Source organism: Micropterus dolomieu, linkage group LG02 (assembly GCF_021292245.1).
Source record: "Micropterus dolomieu isolate WLL.071019.BEF.003 ecotype Adirondacks linkage group LG02, ASM2129224v1, whole genome shotgun sequence".
Classification (NCBI taxonomy): Eukaryota; Metazoa; Chordata; class Actinopteri; order Centrarchiformes; family Centrarchidae; genus Micropterus; species Micropterus dolomieu.
The window spans coordinates 20,055,833-20,073,283 of NC_060151.1; the positions used below are offsets into that span (position 1 = coordinate 20,055,833).

Consider the following 17,451-nt stretch of genomic DNA (forward strand, 5'->3'; position numbering starts at 1 on the left):
TTGTGGGGGGGGGGGGGGGGGGGGGGGGGGGGGGGGGTCTTTTCTTTCCAATTAGATACATAAATACACTCACTGAATCCATTATTGCGTAAATATAAAATATTGAGGCAAATATCTTCCTGCTGGGTAAGACTTTTTGCCTTGACTCCAATACGAATCATTTATTTTACAGTGATGTGCCCACCCTGCTGTTTAAGATTGCAACACTCTAGACAAAAATTCTGAAAAATCTGTCTTGGAGGCTGAATGTAAGACTGAATGATAAACTTAGATAAAGGGACTGTTCCTTGCCTTATCATCGTGTATGACATATATGTAATTTTAACCACCTTTTATTACTCATATATGTGACTCGGGATATATAGGACAGTCAAATATATATTTAACATGTTAACAAATGCAACCCCTAAACCCCATATTATCATTCAGCATTTTCCTCCACATACATAATGGACTTCGGAACCTTGGAGAAAAAGATTGCAAAGAGGACTCAATGCATCACAAAACTGCACTAATGTTTATTTTGTATGCATTGAAGCACCTGTGCTGCCCACTAATGTTTGCAAATGATCACTGAAGACAACATACAATGACGCAACGCTCATTCATGAATTAAGTGCACCTGTATGCACGCTGTGGCGGATGCTCTTATATCACTGCAATGGATGTGTTGTGGTAGCAGTGAACATGTTTGTTTAGTTGTATGAGAGGTGTTTATCTAACAATAAGCACATTTAATAGCCACAGTCTGTGCAGTGGAATACAAGGTGCACAAGGGACTGAGGGCCAACATGTTTGTTCTCTCACTTGCGTGATGCTGCCCAAGTGGGTCTTATTAGTTTCAAAATCACACCTGGACAATTAACTGTTCTAACGATTAAATTTGCGTTATTCAGTGTTAAAGTTTATGCAGAGAATGTGTCTATTCTGCTGGGTACATGATCAGATGCATTTTTCTACTATACAGAACAGTATGCCCATGGTTCATTTGTGTATGCCTTATAATAGCAAAGTCCACTGTAAAATGAATGAATAATTAAATGAATAAATAAAAAATTAAAACAATGTCATGTTAAACACAAGTTTTGAGTTTGTACACATACTGGCCTCAGTTATTTTAGGTTTGAATATGTTCATAATATCATAATTCTGTGAAAGAAACGATTGAAGATTAATTAAATTAGTTATTCAAAACAGTGTTTAGGATGTCCATTATTTTGTAGTCTTCAGTGCAAATTCATTCTGGTCTTGGTCTTGGTTCAGTGTGACTGAGCTGGAATGGTATGAAGAGTCCACTCTAGCCCTCATTAAACAACACAATAAAAGGAACCCACTACCACAAAATTCATTGCAACATCAAAATGACTTTCAAGTTAAATCCCACCTCTCATCAAAATAATTTTGCATTTGTAGTATTTGCTGCATTATATCATATTGCAAGTGTTGTTCATGCCTATGCAACCTTGGTCATTTTTCTAATTAAGCAACTATGCAGAAAAATAGGTTGCACACAGGCAGATATGTGCCTGGACTTTTGTTTAATAAGAATATTTCGTTTATGCAACAATAAATGATCTTGTAGTTTAAAGATTTCAAGAAATTGTGTAAAAAAATGTCAAAACTCTGGAGTGTTTGATATAAAAGACATTACTTATAACACTGCATTACTGTGTTCCTGAACGGTGTCGAATTTTCCTTGACATCCACCTAACTGAAACACACTTGTGGGTTTGACAGACCCGGGCAGCAGACCAAGCGCAGATCCCAGATACACGATGGTTTAGATAACACTGCATTTGAACAGCGGCGAAGTGACACTAACTGCAGTTGCTGGAAATCTGGAAGCGTTTCCAGAAATTAAACTGTGTCCTAAGGTTACCTCCCAAAAAATCACAAGCCCACTGTGACCAACAATGCGTCATCGGCTCTCAATAATGAGTTTGTAAATACTATAAATCGCACTTCTAACTAAAATCTCAATTTTTTAGATGCTTGTGCTGTGATCTTTAGAGATTTAGTCCAGCCTATATTTTTCCCCATGTAAGCTAAGTGAAGACATTTCAGTTGACTTGAAGCACCTGTGGAAAAATCATAAAACTAGACTATAGGCTATGAATTAAATACAAAACAAATTACCTTTGGCCACACGGGATTCCGCTTATTTCCCCAGTCTGGACTTCACTGCTGCTCATCTTCTGAGCAGCATCTAGCAGATGCAATATTTCCTCTCACTTTAGGTGGCTCGCTGTAATCCAACTTTCAAAATAAATTAACTGCCTGCTTCGTTCAGTTTCGGAAAGAAGTCATCTGTCCTGATGTCAGCGACTGCAAATAAGTTCACCGTAACTAAAAGGTTTAAAGGGGAAATTCAATTAAAAAAGTAAAGTAGACGTCTTAGCTCTGTGGTTGTTGTTGGCACCGGTGGCTGAGTGAGCGCGAGCCGCACCGCTGCTAACGTGCGCTCCTTGTACCCCAGTGACGTAACAGGGAGGGGGGTATCCTGTCTAAACCCAGGACTGAGGTGTGTGTGTGTGTGTGTGTGTGTGTGTGTGTGTGTGTGTGTGTTACAGTCATGGTTGAACCTTTTTATATACAGTCTATGGGTTGAACGTGATGAACAACAATGGTTAAAGGAAAAGTTCAACCTTTAGGGAAATGCACTTAAGTTTTCACTCTCTGCAGCAGCAGGCTAACTTAGCTGAGCATAAAGATTAGAAACATGGGGAAACAGCTAGCCTGGCTCTGTCCAAAGGTAACAAAGTCTGCCTACCAGCACATTCTGAAGCTCACTAATTAACACACTGTATCTTCTATTTTAAACTGTAAAAAAAAAAAAAACAAGCCAAGAAATAGGCATGGATAGCCCTGTAAAACAGCAAAAAGTGTTTTTACACTTCTGGTTACAAAAAAAAATGAGATTGCAGTACTGGTATAATATTCCTATAGGGACTGATAATGTTTGCATTTAGTGACATGTCATTTAATCATAATGTTTAATAACAATTGTAACTAGAACTGCAAGCAGTTGTAAGTGGGGATCCAAGCCTCCCAGTGTGAGCTGGCCCACCTGGCCCCACAGAGTGCGCGCGAGTCGGCTCGGGCCCGCCATGATTAATCGTCCCATAATGACGGGCCCCTGAGCCATGGCGGGGCCGTGGAGATTAAATGAGCAGAGTTATAAATGAAAGGGGCTTGTGGTTATGGAGATCTGAAATGAATGTATGTCTATGGGAGTCTTATTTGATTTCCAATTGATAGCGCTACCTAGAGGCCGACTGACGGAAAATTTCACACAGGCCCTCAGGAGGCCGTGCCAGATAAGGTCCCCGAGTTTGGTGTAGATCGGACATTGCAAACGTAAGATCTAACATGACATCCTGTTTTTAGCATTTGCGTAAACATTTGTTAGCTTGTAATTGGGACATTTTTCGGCGCTAAGATTCCTTCTACAAAACTTTCTTCGGCTCGGTCCAGAGATCGTCAGTGCGTCAAGTTTCGTGGCGATCAGACTTGCGGCTTCGGAGGAGTTAATTAAAATAGGTTTTTAAGTTTTCGCGATGCAGCGAAAAAAATGTTTAGGCGAAAATGGGCGTGGCCTATTCCACGAGATTCAGCTGGATCCCCCGAACGCGTGGATATAAGGTTTTTGCTATACGCCTTCGTAGGCGGGAGTTCCAAGCTCAAACGCGTTGACGTTGCTTATAGCGCCCCCTAGAGGTAGAAATGTGCGGATTTTTGTGCTTGAGGTACTCTTGGGGCTGTGAACCTACCTTGTGAGTTGACATCCTCAGCAGTTACGGTGTAGGCTGCAGTATCAGTTTTATGCAGGTAAGAATAAAAAAATACATAAAAATCTGAGCGAAAACAATAGGGTTCCCAGCCGCTTCGCTGGTACTGGGAACCGCGATGCCTTCTATTCGTGGGTTCCCAGCCGACTCGGGCTTGGATCCCTAATTAAATATTTGGGTGTTGCGTTTTTGTCCTTTGGCAGGACTAATTTCCTATGTAGAGCAGTACAAATACTTAGTTAGTAGTTCTTTATTGCAAATGAGGGTTGAATTTGGTGTGATCACCACTGAAATGCCAAGCTTAAATAAGCAATTTCTTCCTTAGTTATGTTCATCCCTAATTGAATCTGAATGTATGTGTTAAGTAGAGAATCCATCTCCTAAGAAATGTGGACTGTGTTGTAGAGTAAGGTCAGATGGTTCCCCTTCGAGGGAACTCGAACTGTGGGAATTCCCCACACAGTGTTAATATAATCTATGGTGCTTTAGAGGGAAAACAAAGATTTCTCCATTCATTCTGGTAATGCTGACAGTATTTGATTCATTTTCAGTAGCTCACTCCATCAAATCCTTTGTGAACAGATCGTCTCGGGTTACGTATGTAACCCTTGTTCCCCGAGAAGAGGAACGAGACACTGCGTCGGTGACGACACTATGGGAACGCCTCTGGGCGTGGCCGGGCTGAACTATGAATGAAACTACTCCAATCCTATTGGTGTTCCTAGAACGGTAGTGTGTGACGGCGTAACCGGAGGTGTATATAAGCACGCTGGCACACAGGACACATTAGCTTCTTTCTATTCAGCAGGCACTCTGGCTATGTTTGGAAGCTCCATCATCTTACCTGAAGTCGAGACGAAGCAGCTGATCATGTCGAAGCGATTCCGACAGTGTGTCTTTCCCTGTCAGCGCTTCATCACGGAAGGTGATACCCATGGAATGTGCATCTCATGCCTGGGGATGTCACACGCCCAGGCAGCTCTCGAGGGGGCTGCTTGTGACCATTGCGAGGCCCTGCCCCTGAGGGTGCTGAGGTCTCGAGCGGCTCTCTTCCTAGAGGATGGTCGGATGCGCTCCCCCCGTGGCTCAGGCCCCGCAGTCGCTGAGATGTCGCGGCAGCTCCGATCCTGGGGATCACAATGTGGGATCGCGGGTCCTCGTCTGTGGAATCCTCCTCCCCTTGTCCCCGATCGGGAGCCCGTTTCTTGGCTTCTCCCACTCGAGGTATGAGTCCGGAGAGGCTTGCACGATCTGGCTCTGAGGAGCTACATGTGCTTAGCATCATGGAGAATGACTTCGGGAAAACGGAACGTCATCAGCCCTTGCCAGGATACGAGGAGTTGTTGGAAGTGGTGATGCAGGCTGTGCAGCAGCCTTCGGCTGGCAGTAAACTAGACGAGAACAAACCCTTCTCTGCACGGCTGTCTATGTTCCCCCGGCTGGACTACGGCAACGTGACGGATATCAGACAGCACGGCTACAGAGCGATGCCACGGATGGAGGAAGCGCTGGCTAGCTACCTCTCTCCCAACCTTGCCTCATCCCTCCGGACGCCGGCGCTCCCCACCAAGCTGTGTCGGATGACGTCCAATTTGGTGGGCAAGGCCTACATGGCAGCGGGTCGAGCTGGTACTAGCCTGCACACGATGGCTGTCTTGCAGGCATACCAGGCCGATCTCCTTCGGGACTGTGATTTAGGGGGAGGTCCCTCTGAGGAGGACCTGACTGAGCTCCGTAGAGCGACAGACTTAGCTCTCCGTGTGACTAAGGACCATGGATCGGCCCGTTCCATCGGCCGATCCATGGCGGCTTTGGTGGCTACGAAGCGCCATCTATGGCTCAATATCTCGGGCATCCAGGGGGAGGAGAAGGCTTTTCTCCTGGATGCGCCCCTCTCGCCTACTGGCCTGTTTGGCGAAGCAGTGGATGCTGTCGTCAACAGGTTCCTCGCACGGCAAAACTCAGGGAGAGGCGTTTGAGCAATATCTCCTCCGCCGGTCAGGCTCCAGGACCGCGACGGCTCAGGAAAGGCGGAGACAGCCTTCGTCCAGCACCTACAGCCGCAGCCAGAAGCAGAGCGTCGCTTCACAGGATCCCCCTCAACCAACCTGGGACTCAAGACGGCGCTCTCGCCCACAGCCCCCCGAGAGGACCATCATTCAGTCTCGGCGGGCCCGCAGGAAGAGGTCCTGAGACTTCGAGTAGGGGGACACACCACCACCCCCCTCTGAGTGATAGGCCCTTGGGGAGGCTTCCACTGGTCGTGCACTTCCTCCGTGGAGCCTGGAGGATGAGACCCATGACTCGTTCCAGGGTTCCCAATTGGGACCTGGCAGTGGTTCTCGAAGCGTTGACTGAGGCCCCCTTCGAACCCCTGGAGTTGGCTGAGGCCAAGCACCTGACCCTTAAGATGACCTTTCTCCTCGCTATCACCTCTCTGAGGAGAGTGGGGGATCTCCAGGCACTTTTGGTTTCTCCCCGATGCCTGGAGTTTGCCCCGGGGAGGGTCAGGGCCATCCTGCACCCTTGTCCAGGTTATGTCCCTAAGGTCCACAGTGCTGCAGGCGTTTCATCCCCCACCTCATGTGACGGCGGAGGACGGGAGACTTCATCTGCTCTGCCATGTCAGGGCACTGAGTATTTACACTCTGAGGTCCTCCCGATGGAGGAAAGCAGACCAGTTGCTGGTGTGTTTCGGGTCCCCCAAGGCTGGACTCCCCGCTTCTAAACACACCATCAGCAACTGGATCGTTCAGACTATTTCCCTGGCCTATCAGGTGCGCGATTTGCCTTCACCTATGGCCGTAAGGGCGCACTCTACTCGAGGCATGGCGGCTTCTAGGGCCCTCCTCGCAGTGGCGTCACTCCAGGATTTGTGTGACGCGGCTGGCTGGGCCACCCCTCACACTTTCATCCGGTTTTACAGTCTGGACCTTCCTTCTGCACCCGGCACCCGTGCGCTCTCCTCCTAGTCGTGCCGTCAGGTTCTGAACGCTGGAGGCAGGCGGGGTTTCAGCGCGGCCTAAGTGGGTATCTCGTTCCCATAGTGACATCACCGACGCAGTTCGAGGTCCCTCGAATGGGAACGTCTCGGGTTACGCATGTAACCCTTGTTCCCCGAGAAGGGGAACGAGATACTGCGTCAGTCTGCCACACATCATCCCACCTGGAGTGCCTTGCTTCATAGAAAGGGCTAATGTGTCCTGTGTGCCGGCGTGCTTATATACCCCTCCGGTTACGTCGTCACACACTACCGTTCTAGCAACACCAATAGGACTGGAGTAGTTTCATTCATAGTTCAGCCCTGCCACGCCCAGAGGCGTTCCCATAGTGTCGTCACCGACGCAGTGTCTCGTTCCTCTTCTCGGGGAACAAGGGTTACATACGTAACCCGAGACGATCTGTTCACAAAGGATTAGATGGAGTGAGCTACTGAAAATTAATCAAATACTGTCAGCATTACCAGAATGAATGGAGAAATCTTTGTTTTCCCTCTAAAGCACCATAGATTATATTAACACTGTGTGGGGAATTCCTTGGACCCTTAACCAACTAATCAACCATCTGGCCTTGCAGTGAATTTGACTGCATATCCCACTGTGAACAAAACACTGTGTTTCTTCTCGCCAAACACACAGACACAGACACATACAGTTTTTAACATGAACTTTGCCCACACACGGTTCAAGGACCTTCTGCATGTGTCAATAAGCTTTGCAGAGCTGAAGCCAATGCTGACAGAATTCTCCCTGAAATATCATTGTTAAACAAACTATTATGTCATAATATAAGCTATGCTTTACTGCATATTGTATAGGAGAACCATGGTGCATTCATACATAACGTATTACTATATTATGTCATCATGCTTGTTGCATCTAAAGTGTTACTTTTGACCTATTACCCCTTCACATTTTCTTTAATTTGTTAAATAATCTTTTCTTTAGATGATACACTGATAAGAAAAGCTATAAATTCACAGAAGTGGACCATGTCAGCAGATCAGATTTCTCCAACCAACACTTTATATATTGCAATCTCACTTTATCTTTTTTTCATAGAGGCACTCCATAAACTATAAAAAGAAAAGAAAATTTCTGATAATTTTATACCAACAACTAAGACATATTCCTTGAGCTTTAAAACAAACCTTCGGGGCACAAAATGGAAAACACATTAAGTCTTTTCACATATGCAAGAGTGCCCTGCCTGAAAATAGTGAAAGCCATATAGTATTAACCAAATGACAGTGAAAGTGTGTGTCTGTGTCTGTGTCTGTCTGTGGGGGGGCAGTCCCCAGACCATCCAATAGAGGGAGACAGTCGAACAATGCCAACACAGTCAGACACACAGTTGAATTAATATTTATAATAACACATACCATTATGAAATATTAAATATGGCTTCTGATGAATAAAAAGAAACAAAGATGTTTTAATTTTCCTCTAAACTCACTCCCCTTTTCACTCTCTGCTGTGTCTGCAGGCTCTCCGCATTTTCTGTCCACTATCCAGTCACATTACAGCACACACATCTGTCAACAAATGCAAGGTTAATATTTGAAGAGAGATTAGTTCTAAAACACAGGACGTATAGTTGAAATTGCAATATTTTTTGGTTTTGGAACATGAGAGCACTGTAGCCTGGACATCGGAACAGCTCAGAGCAGGTTTTATGTGGCTGCAACAACAGTTTGAGTCACAATAAAGGTCAGGTTTAATACAGACACACTGTACACCTCCTGTTGTATTTAAAGACATGAAAGTAAAAATAACTTCACATGTTGTAAAGGTATTTTCTTACATCAGAATAAATTGCTTATGCAAATTTCACCTGTGGGACATACTGCTGCCAAAATAAACTTGTGTTCAGACAAGTAATAAAATCTCTGCTACACATTGTTTAATACAATGAAAAGACCAAGTGATGAGGTGAAAAAGGTAAAAAAAAAAGCAAGCTGGCAGAGGGAACAGGTGAGGGTGCAGCATGTAGCAGTGTGTTTGGGTCAGCTGTGGCCTGGCCTCTGGCCCCACAGAGACAAGCTTGTTTTTGGAGTCTGGTCACGCTCTTTGAGACTGGCCTTTCAACTGGCATTTAGCACGATCGTAGTTTCCATGTCAGACAAAGAGATCAGTGCACTGCGGCATAGTTTTTGAACCTGATGCTTTGATATAATGGCTTGTTTTTTGTTTATAAAATACAGAGATTGGCCAGAAAATTCAGGGTTTACTTTCAAGGCAATTACTGTACATGTGCTACATCTGTCTCACATAAGGCAGCTAAAAGGCTTTGTCAAAGGTTTACCACAAAGACTACAGGTCACGTAAAGGTCTAAGGTGGTACTTTCCCCAGGACTAATCCTTTTCATTCCATAGAGGCATTAGTCGAGCTCCTGTAATCGCATGAGAAATGATGTGAGTGACAGATTAACATGTAATGGAACCAGACACAGACATTACCAAACCAGGAAACCTGAGACAACACCCTGCATGAACAGCCAATTTGTGTATGATTCAAGGCTTTATGTATGCCCATGTGATGGCTGGAGTGTTCTCCAGCCAGATCTCCATCAGCAGTGATGGAAGGGTGTCCAGAAACGAGCTGATACATGTACAGCCAGATTGTCAGGTCTGTTCTCACCTTGCTGGCCCTAACAGCCAGCTGGCCTGAGCGTGACTCCTCCTGGGGAGGCCACCACAGACAGGCAGCACCTCTTATTAGACATCAACTCTGTTTCCACAGGTTAAGTGAAACTACAGAACCTACTCTGAATGCATTTTAAAGGGATTAAGAAATATCACTTTGAGCTTGACATGATGTGTTTTTCAGTTTATTTTGTTTAGTTCACAACTCTTTCATAATATTGTTTTTGTTATACTATGGGTCTTGACACGGCTTTGCAATGGTGTCTGTTGGGAACAACATAAGCTTCAGGCAAGTTTAAAGCCCCCTAAAAACTAGTTTTTCTCACTAATATTAAATATTCATGACTAAATAAACAAGAATCAAAATTACAGTACAGAAAAAAACATCCTCGATTAGAATTTATTAAAAGTAAACTTCACTAATCCGCTTCCACAGGACTGTGTGAGTGTGGTTTAATAAGATTTTATTGACAGCAGGATGGCAACAAAGGCAAAATACCCCACGTCTTCACATCATATTTGAAATTATGGTAAAGCCTGATTGGTGCATGTAAATATATATCACCTTTATTACAGCTGAACCAGTTAAAATAAGAAGAGACAAAAACACAAAAACTGAAATCTATCATGTAGAATAAACAAAACAGCTGTAAATTTGGCAGAAAATGTTGTGTTCATGTAGGATCACATTGGTCATAGTGAGAAGCTGATTAAGAACGTGTTTTCGGGGACCTTTAAAGTTCAATCTGTCTTATCTACTTTAGTTAAAAATAAAGGGAATGTTACCATAGCAGTTTCCATTTTAAGGATCAACTGCATTGCAGAGTGTCTTTCTGGGAATAACCTACACTTTCTTTTCCGGATGGAGAGCTCTTTCCTCACTGACAGGGAGCTCAAACAGTGTGTAATTATTCTGAGAACAGCAGCAGGTGTTAGTTCCTGTGGACTACGAAGGTACCATGGAGCCCAGCAGCCCATGTCACAGAGCTGGACCATGTCCCTGAGTGTAAAAATAGCCATTTGGCGGATGCCATTATTTCCTAATTCACACAACTGTTGACCAATAAAGACACACTCTTTGTCCCTCCTTCATGTTGTGAACTTGAAGTCACACCAACTCTGTCTTATGTCCAGAAGGGTTCACATTACAGATTTCTGTGAATCCTACAAAAATGCTGACGTAATAGAAAAAGTTTGTTTAAACTTACATGTCTGTGAGGAGAAATGTGGAGCCTTATGTAACTGGTAAGAAAGAGATTAAAACTCAGTTTGTCAGTCTTCCCAACACATCTCACGAAACATTATATAGGGTAAGTACTACATGTGGAAATAGGAAACATTAACAGCAACATGCATTTCTTTAATATCTTTCAAACCCTGTCCATACTACTATATTCATGACTGGATTGTATTTTTGATATGTATTGATGCTCATGTATTCGGTCCAGAAAATGTCCAAGCTCAAATTTAAGTCTATATGTGACGTTTCTGCTTTGTGGGCTACTTATAATTGTGTAGATTAAAAAGAGGGCATTTGTATTTACAAAAGGGTAACCACTCCTACCATGTTGTGCTGGTGTAATCACAGCAAAATGAAAACAATCAATGCTCGATTAGCAAGTGTTTGTTTTTGCTCCAAAACACATGATCTAACAGTTAAAAACTGCAAAACAGTTAATTTAAGTGCTATATTGACTCAAATCGTCTCTCATCATCTACTCTGTTATTATAAGTGGCACTTGATCTTTAATTCATCACTCATCCAAACATAGCATAGCTTAACTGAGCCACTGCTTAACTTAATAAGTCCTGTGCATGGGGTTACTGAGAATGTAATTATGTGTGAAAAGTGGAAAGAGCAGATAAAGGCACAAACAATGGACTAATTAACATTGTCCTTCCAAACAGAAAGTTGCTGACAAAGAAGACACACTGCACACTTAATAAAATACAATCCCTATTACTATTACATTTATCATCAGTTTGATGCCACACAGCTCTGACTTGATAATACTTCAATTTTGCTCTCCAGTGGCAATTTTATTTTCATGGAAAACATTGCTGTGATCTTCTTTAATAGCAACTGAGTGCTACCAGCAGCACAAAGCTGTAAATCATCTTGAAATTGGTCTGTCTTTCTCAAGTGCTGTTTCCATCTTGAAATGGTGCTTTTTTTAAACAAAACTTGTGAAATGAACCAGCTAACTGGTTTATAACTGGTTTAATAACACACTGAGTCAAATTTAGAAGTGTATCCTGCCTTGTAGCCCATTATGTGTTTTAAAAAATTTAAAAGTGCTTAAACACATCCTGTTGTTTGATTCCAAAATTAATTCCATTAAGAAGTGATTGCTAAATGAAACTCCGGGTTGTTTGTTTGTTGGTTAGCCGCCCCAAGACTAAGGGGCCATAATTATAGTGATTACTGCATATTTAGAGTGGCATAATTGTAATAATGGGTTCAAAGCTGGTGAGCTTCCTATTTTGGCTGCAGGCCATTCAGTTAGTTCCACTCCATGTGTCCATGTCAAAATCCCATTAAAAGGAGTCAGCTCAGTGGCTGCCCAAGCCCACACAAAAGCCTAGTCATCCTCTGGAGCACAGCACATGCAGTTAACAGTAGCATTATATCAGTATAGAAATTTAAACAACTTCTGCACTGATAGTAAGAAGTCTGAGTCTGTGGTAAATATAAGATAATGGTATTTTCCTGCAGCTTTGACCACATGCTGTCTCTAAATATTATGAAGAAAACATAAACTACATCTTTTAAGCTCTAATTACTACCCAATGATTAATTGTTGTATAATTACATATGTATATTATTAAAAAAGATGCTTTGTCCTTTCTCCTGTCCATTTATGTTTCCTTTCTCTTGCTGTATGTGCTGCTTTCTCACTCTGCTTTGGTTCTCTATACTTTCATGTATCTGAGACGGCAGAGTTTTAGATTGATGACAGTTTCTCCAGAGTGTAAAAAGTTTCAGTCCGGTTTCTAATTCCAGCTCTCTTTCACCTGACTGCCATGATGCATATAGGTTTCTTTTACAGAATATTCATCCCTCACAACCATTACAGAAAACGACAGAAAAGAGCAGTGTAATATTGTTTTGTGTTTATATCTGACCATATTAGATAATTTATCTTCCACCTTTCTGTTATTGTGTTTTTGGATTCCTTGTTCCGACACAATGTTTCAGAGGGAAAAGAAACAAATGTCTACCCCCCCAAAAATGCCATGGTTGTGCAAGTAATTAAAACAACAATGTCATATGTAATGATTTAACAACGAGACTAAGAATACAGCTATGTATGCTTAGAGCGAAATGCCATCAACAGCATGCATTGCTAACATGCTCATCTTTAGCATGTGTAATGTTTAACCATGTTCATCATCTTAGTTTAGCATAGTAGAATGCTAAGATTTGTCATTAGCACCAAACACAAAGTATAGCTGAGGCTGAAGTGAATGTTATTTTCCAGGTGTAAACAAAAGTGTCGGAAAATGTTCACCTTGACTGTGTGTACCAACATTTCGTAAAAAAACCATAGTTGGTGAGATGTTTCAGTTTCAACCAAAGTGGTTGAACAACAGCCTGACATTGCTAGACATCACTAGAGCCATTGCACTAGATTGGCTAAACATCTGTTTCACTTTTACTCTGATACCAGGTGTTTGTACAACAAGCACTATGACATGTTGTACTCTGTATCTTGCCTTGGCATGTATGTGTGTGTGGGGGTGGGTGGTGTATTACAGAATGATAACGTGAAGTTACCTCCATCTCTTTCACACTGTTAAGCCTGGAAGCATAACTCTGTTAAACCTGTACTGTGGAAAATGTATTTCATGCTTACAATGGATTCACACAGTAGATATATTTCACAGCAGACTTAATATGTGATCAGTTATTTAAGTACTGGTACTGTTTGAAACATTGACCAACTCAGCTTGTGAAGCACATATGCAATCATGTTAACAATTACTATTGTAACATTTTAATTGCATCATAGTAGATTATTTCATGAGGTTGTTCTCTTTATCTGAACTAGAGATTTCACTATGTGGCGGTCCAGTGCTGGTGGTTTCTGCACAGCTTCAATAAAACTCATACTATTATTTTGCTTTTGGCATTTGACTGCCTGCAGCGTACACAAATGCCTGATACCGCATACTGTATATGGCCTCCTGCAACAGTGCCCATTTGCTAACATTAATACATTTGAGAGAGCAAATGCAAGAAAGAAGGAGAGATTGTGACAACCACTCTGTTCTAAATATATGAACCACCTGAGCAGGCCATAAAATACCCTGTGTTCCTGTACTTCTTTATATAGACTGTTCTTGATTTAATCCTACAAATATGAAATAGAAGTAGTTTAGATTTCATTAGTTTTGCCTTATTTATTCAGTTCTTCAGACAACACATTCTCCATTGGACATGTCATTTTTCTACCTCAAACTGTCAGTTAGCTACTTGTGAATAAGGGGGAAATGATCAAGAAAATGTGCTAAATTAAGAGTGGAACCTAAAATAAGAGAATAGAAAAGAGTAGTACACATAAAACTGTAGCTGGTATAAAGGGACAATAATCTTTGGACCCATAACTGCCAATGCTAAGAACTAAAAGTCTGTGTTTAATCCAAAATACTACACATGTGAAATAAATTGAGATGTTTCATCCGGTTGGCAGCACTTCTAGGTATGTTTATTGAATGGGAGAAAGTAGACCTGGCAGATCTCAGACTGTCCTGTGGAATTTAATTTAATGTAAATATCATGTCATGTCTGCAAAAGCTTAAAGTTCTTTTGATGAAACCCTGCTGACCTCCTCAGATATCTAGATATCTTGTCTTAGGTGCTGACCACTACTGCCACCCTAGACCAAAAAGAGGTAAAGCAACCAATTACACTTTCATGTTCTATGAGTCTCTCTCTCTCTCTCTCTCTCTCTCTCTCTCTCTCTCTCTCTCTCTCTCTCTCTCTCGTCATTTACACATCAATGAGGCAATGGATCAATGTGTGTTTGGTCTTTGTGTTCACATGGGAACAGAACATTGGGTTCTTCTCACCCAGGCAGAGACTTATATTGAATTAACCACCCTGCAATACAATCAATCCAAATACACCCTGACACATACTCACACAGAGGCTTTACACCCTTACAGTGTCGTTTTCCACATTCAGTTGTTAAGAGGGAGTCTTCTTGTTCTTCTCACGTCACAGCGATGAAAATGTAGTAAAATTTAAACAAAACAAGCTTAGCCACCATTGACATTTGCTCCAAGGCTGTTGATATTGTTCTTGTGCACCTGTGCTCATCGTCTCCAGTAACAGGAGACAAGGACGAAAGGCTGAGTGAGGTTGACACATATCGCTCCAGGAAACCCACAGCATCACCAGACCGGTCCCAAGACGCTCCCTGAATCCACATGTTATCCTCTGTCTGACAACCCAGGAGGGAACGAGAGAGTGGCAAACATATCTATAACCTCTGGCACAGTTCAACTGTGGTGGAAAAAGTGCTTAAGTAAAGAAGAAGAAGATGAAATTGTACTTAAAGTATCTAAAATAAAAGTATACAGTCCTTGCAGAAAGACAGCTATAGTTATGTATCGATGTGCACATCTGGTGGAGGTGGAGCTAATTTTATACAGTCAGGTAGTTCAGCCCAGTTGTTCCCAACATAGGGATTGGGCCCATTCATGTGAGGTGATTAATGGGGTACGAAAGAGGAAAAAAGCAACTCTGCAACATAAATTTGTATAAATCTTTTCAGCTTTTCTCTAATGTTTGCTATTTTTTGTGAAATATTGGATTTTATTATTTTCATTTAAATGAAACTGTCTGAGAAGTTTAGAGGGGAAGTCACTATTTGGTGAAAGTGCTAATAAGTCATAGACAAACACATTAAGGGGCCTTTAACTACACACAGTTTCTTTGTAAGGAGTCACAAGCCAAATAAGTTAAGAACCACAGGTTTAATATTTAACAATACAATGTATTTTATAAGCCTTTAGTTCATTCTTATAAACAGGCTTCGGCAAAGTCATTCCCTTGTGAAATCAAAATCTCCAGGAGATCCTCCTATCCTGGTCAACGTCAAATCCACGACACTTCAGAGAACTTATAAATGAATCCCTGAAGCATATACTGATGTTTGACACACACTGCATCACGTTTACTACTCAGCACAGAAGAATGTTCCGCGCTGGTGAGTGACAACAATACCATTTGAACTTTTAAAAAGCTCCACAGGTCAAGATTTTGTAAATTGTAAATTGTAATTGTAAAGCATTTCAATCAATACATATCCTTAAAAGAGAGGCAAGACTGCCTAGTAGTTGAATTTCAGTTGGTAAATATGGTTAACTCCATTTTGCAAATAACTGTGGCTAAAACAATGTGGATATATTGAGTTTTAACCTCACATCACTTGACACTTCAAGATCAAGGCATGTGACTGGAAACATTTTAGACTTGCTCATGAACAAAGATCTTTGTGCATGGATTATTATATCTAATACTAAATTAGAGTATTTAGTGTTTTCAACTGTACTTTCATTTGAAATATTTTACAGAAGCTGCAAAATAGTTACATATCGTAAAAAACAGAAACATGTTTTTACTGTACTAATAACGAGCAAGTCAGATGTGTTTTACTATGATTCATCAGTGTTGACAATTAACAAATGGCAATTGCAACTTTTAATGACGCTCCTAAAAAAGTCACTTTTTCAGAGTATAAGCTTTGAAAATTCAAATATATGTAAAACTGCTATTGGTACTTAAGCACCTAATTAAATGCTCTAAAATACTGTTTAATATTCTTTTTTGTTTTTTTTTGTTTTCAGTAGATATGCCTGAAGAAAATCTCAATTGATTAAGTTTGCCATCTCCAGGGACAAGAAACTTGGCAAAGAGCTTCACTCCGTCGTCGGTGTGATTAGTCCTTCAGGAGTGCTCGTGGCCTGAGGCAGAGCCAGCAGCAGAGGGAGGTGAGAAACACCATCCACTGAGGGAGCAAGAGGCAGAAAGGTCCACATTAAACCAGAATAGGCCCCTTGATGGTTGTACAAAGAACGATCACAGCCTCTGGCTCCAATAGTCCATTCAGTGGAGGGAGCTCAGGTGTACTGCATGTGAAGACTTTCACAATTTCAAAGAGGTTGTGCAAATCAGCCTGACTCAGAGCTGCTGTAAATAGTCCCAGAGCCCCAAACAAAACTCGACATTTAAGGCCTGTGTTAGAAAAACTGCAAAAACAAGCATCCAATTGTGGTTCTTCTGTGGGGCCCATAAACAGAGACAGAGAGCACAAGGCTCAGGACACATGTAATGGTTTGCTTCATGTCTTCCTCCCGTTATTATTCCATCAATCCAGCCATTATTGTATTTATTCTCCAGGTTATCATCCTTTTCTGGTCAGAAATTAGCTTTAGGAATAGCTAAATGTCAGAAACAGGCTTTTAAGAGCTCCAGGAAATTACCATATTTTCCCTGCCCTTACAAACTAATAGTCTCAAGCAATTGTCTGCGTGCAGAATATGAACCTTGCCATTTTAATTTGGGAATAGCTGCCCTTTTATTCTGCTGTGAAAGGGTGGTGCTTTTCATATGAGTCCCATAAGTGAGTTAGATGTCCCTGCATACAGGGAGTCACAGTTCCCAGAGGAAAGTCCACACAGACACAATAACAAAATAACTGCCTTAGGAGAATCCCTAACGGTGTTTGTAACATGTTTTTGCTCTCCGGGAATTGCCTGGCTTTACTGTGCGATTAGTTTAACTCTACTGAGAATAAACTTCTCAGCATATCAGAAAGGATTATAATCAACAACAGTTATGTGACATGACACGGGCTGCATCATTTACAACTAGAAAACAAGATAACTCTTGATAAACACTTGGCTTTAATGAGAAAATGTATCATTGTGGCTATGTGAGTGCAAAACCCTGATCACCACTATTCTTATTCTTACTTCATCAGAGTCCTGGTTTTTGCAGTTGTAGAATC

General features: G+C 41.9%; 1 protein-coding gene across 1 annotated transcript in view; it reads right to left on the minus strand.

Annotated features, from left to right (window-relative positions):
* Positions 1-2,216, minus strand: part of gcgra (glucagon receptor a) — a 36,055-nt gene extending 33,839 nt beyond the window's left edge. The window contains exon 1 of the mRNA XM_046040049.1: positions 2,137-2,216. The gene's annotated coding sequence lies outside the window, so the exon portion shown is untranslated. The remainder of the gene's footprint in view (positions 1-2,136) is intronic.
* Between the last annotated feature and the right edge of the window lie 15,235 nt (positions 2,217-17,451).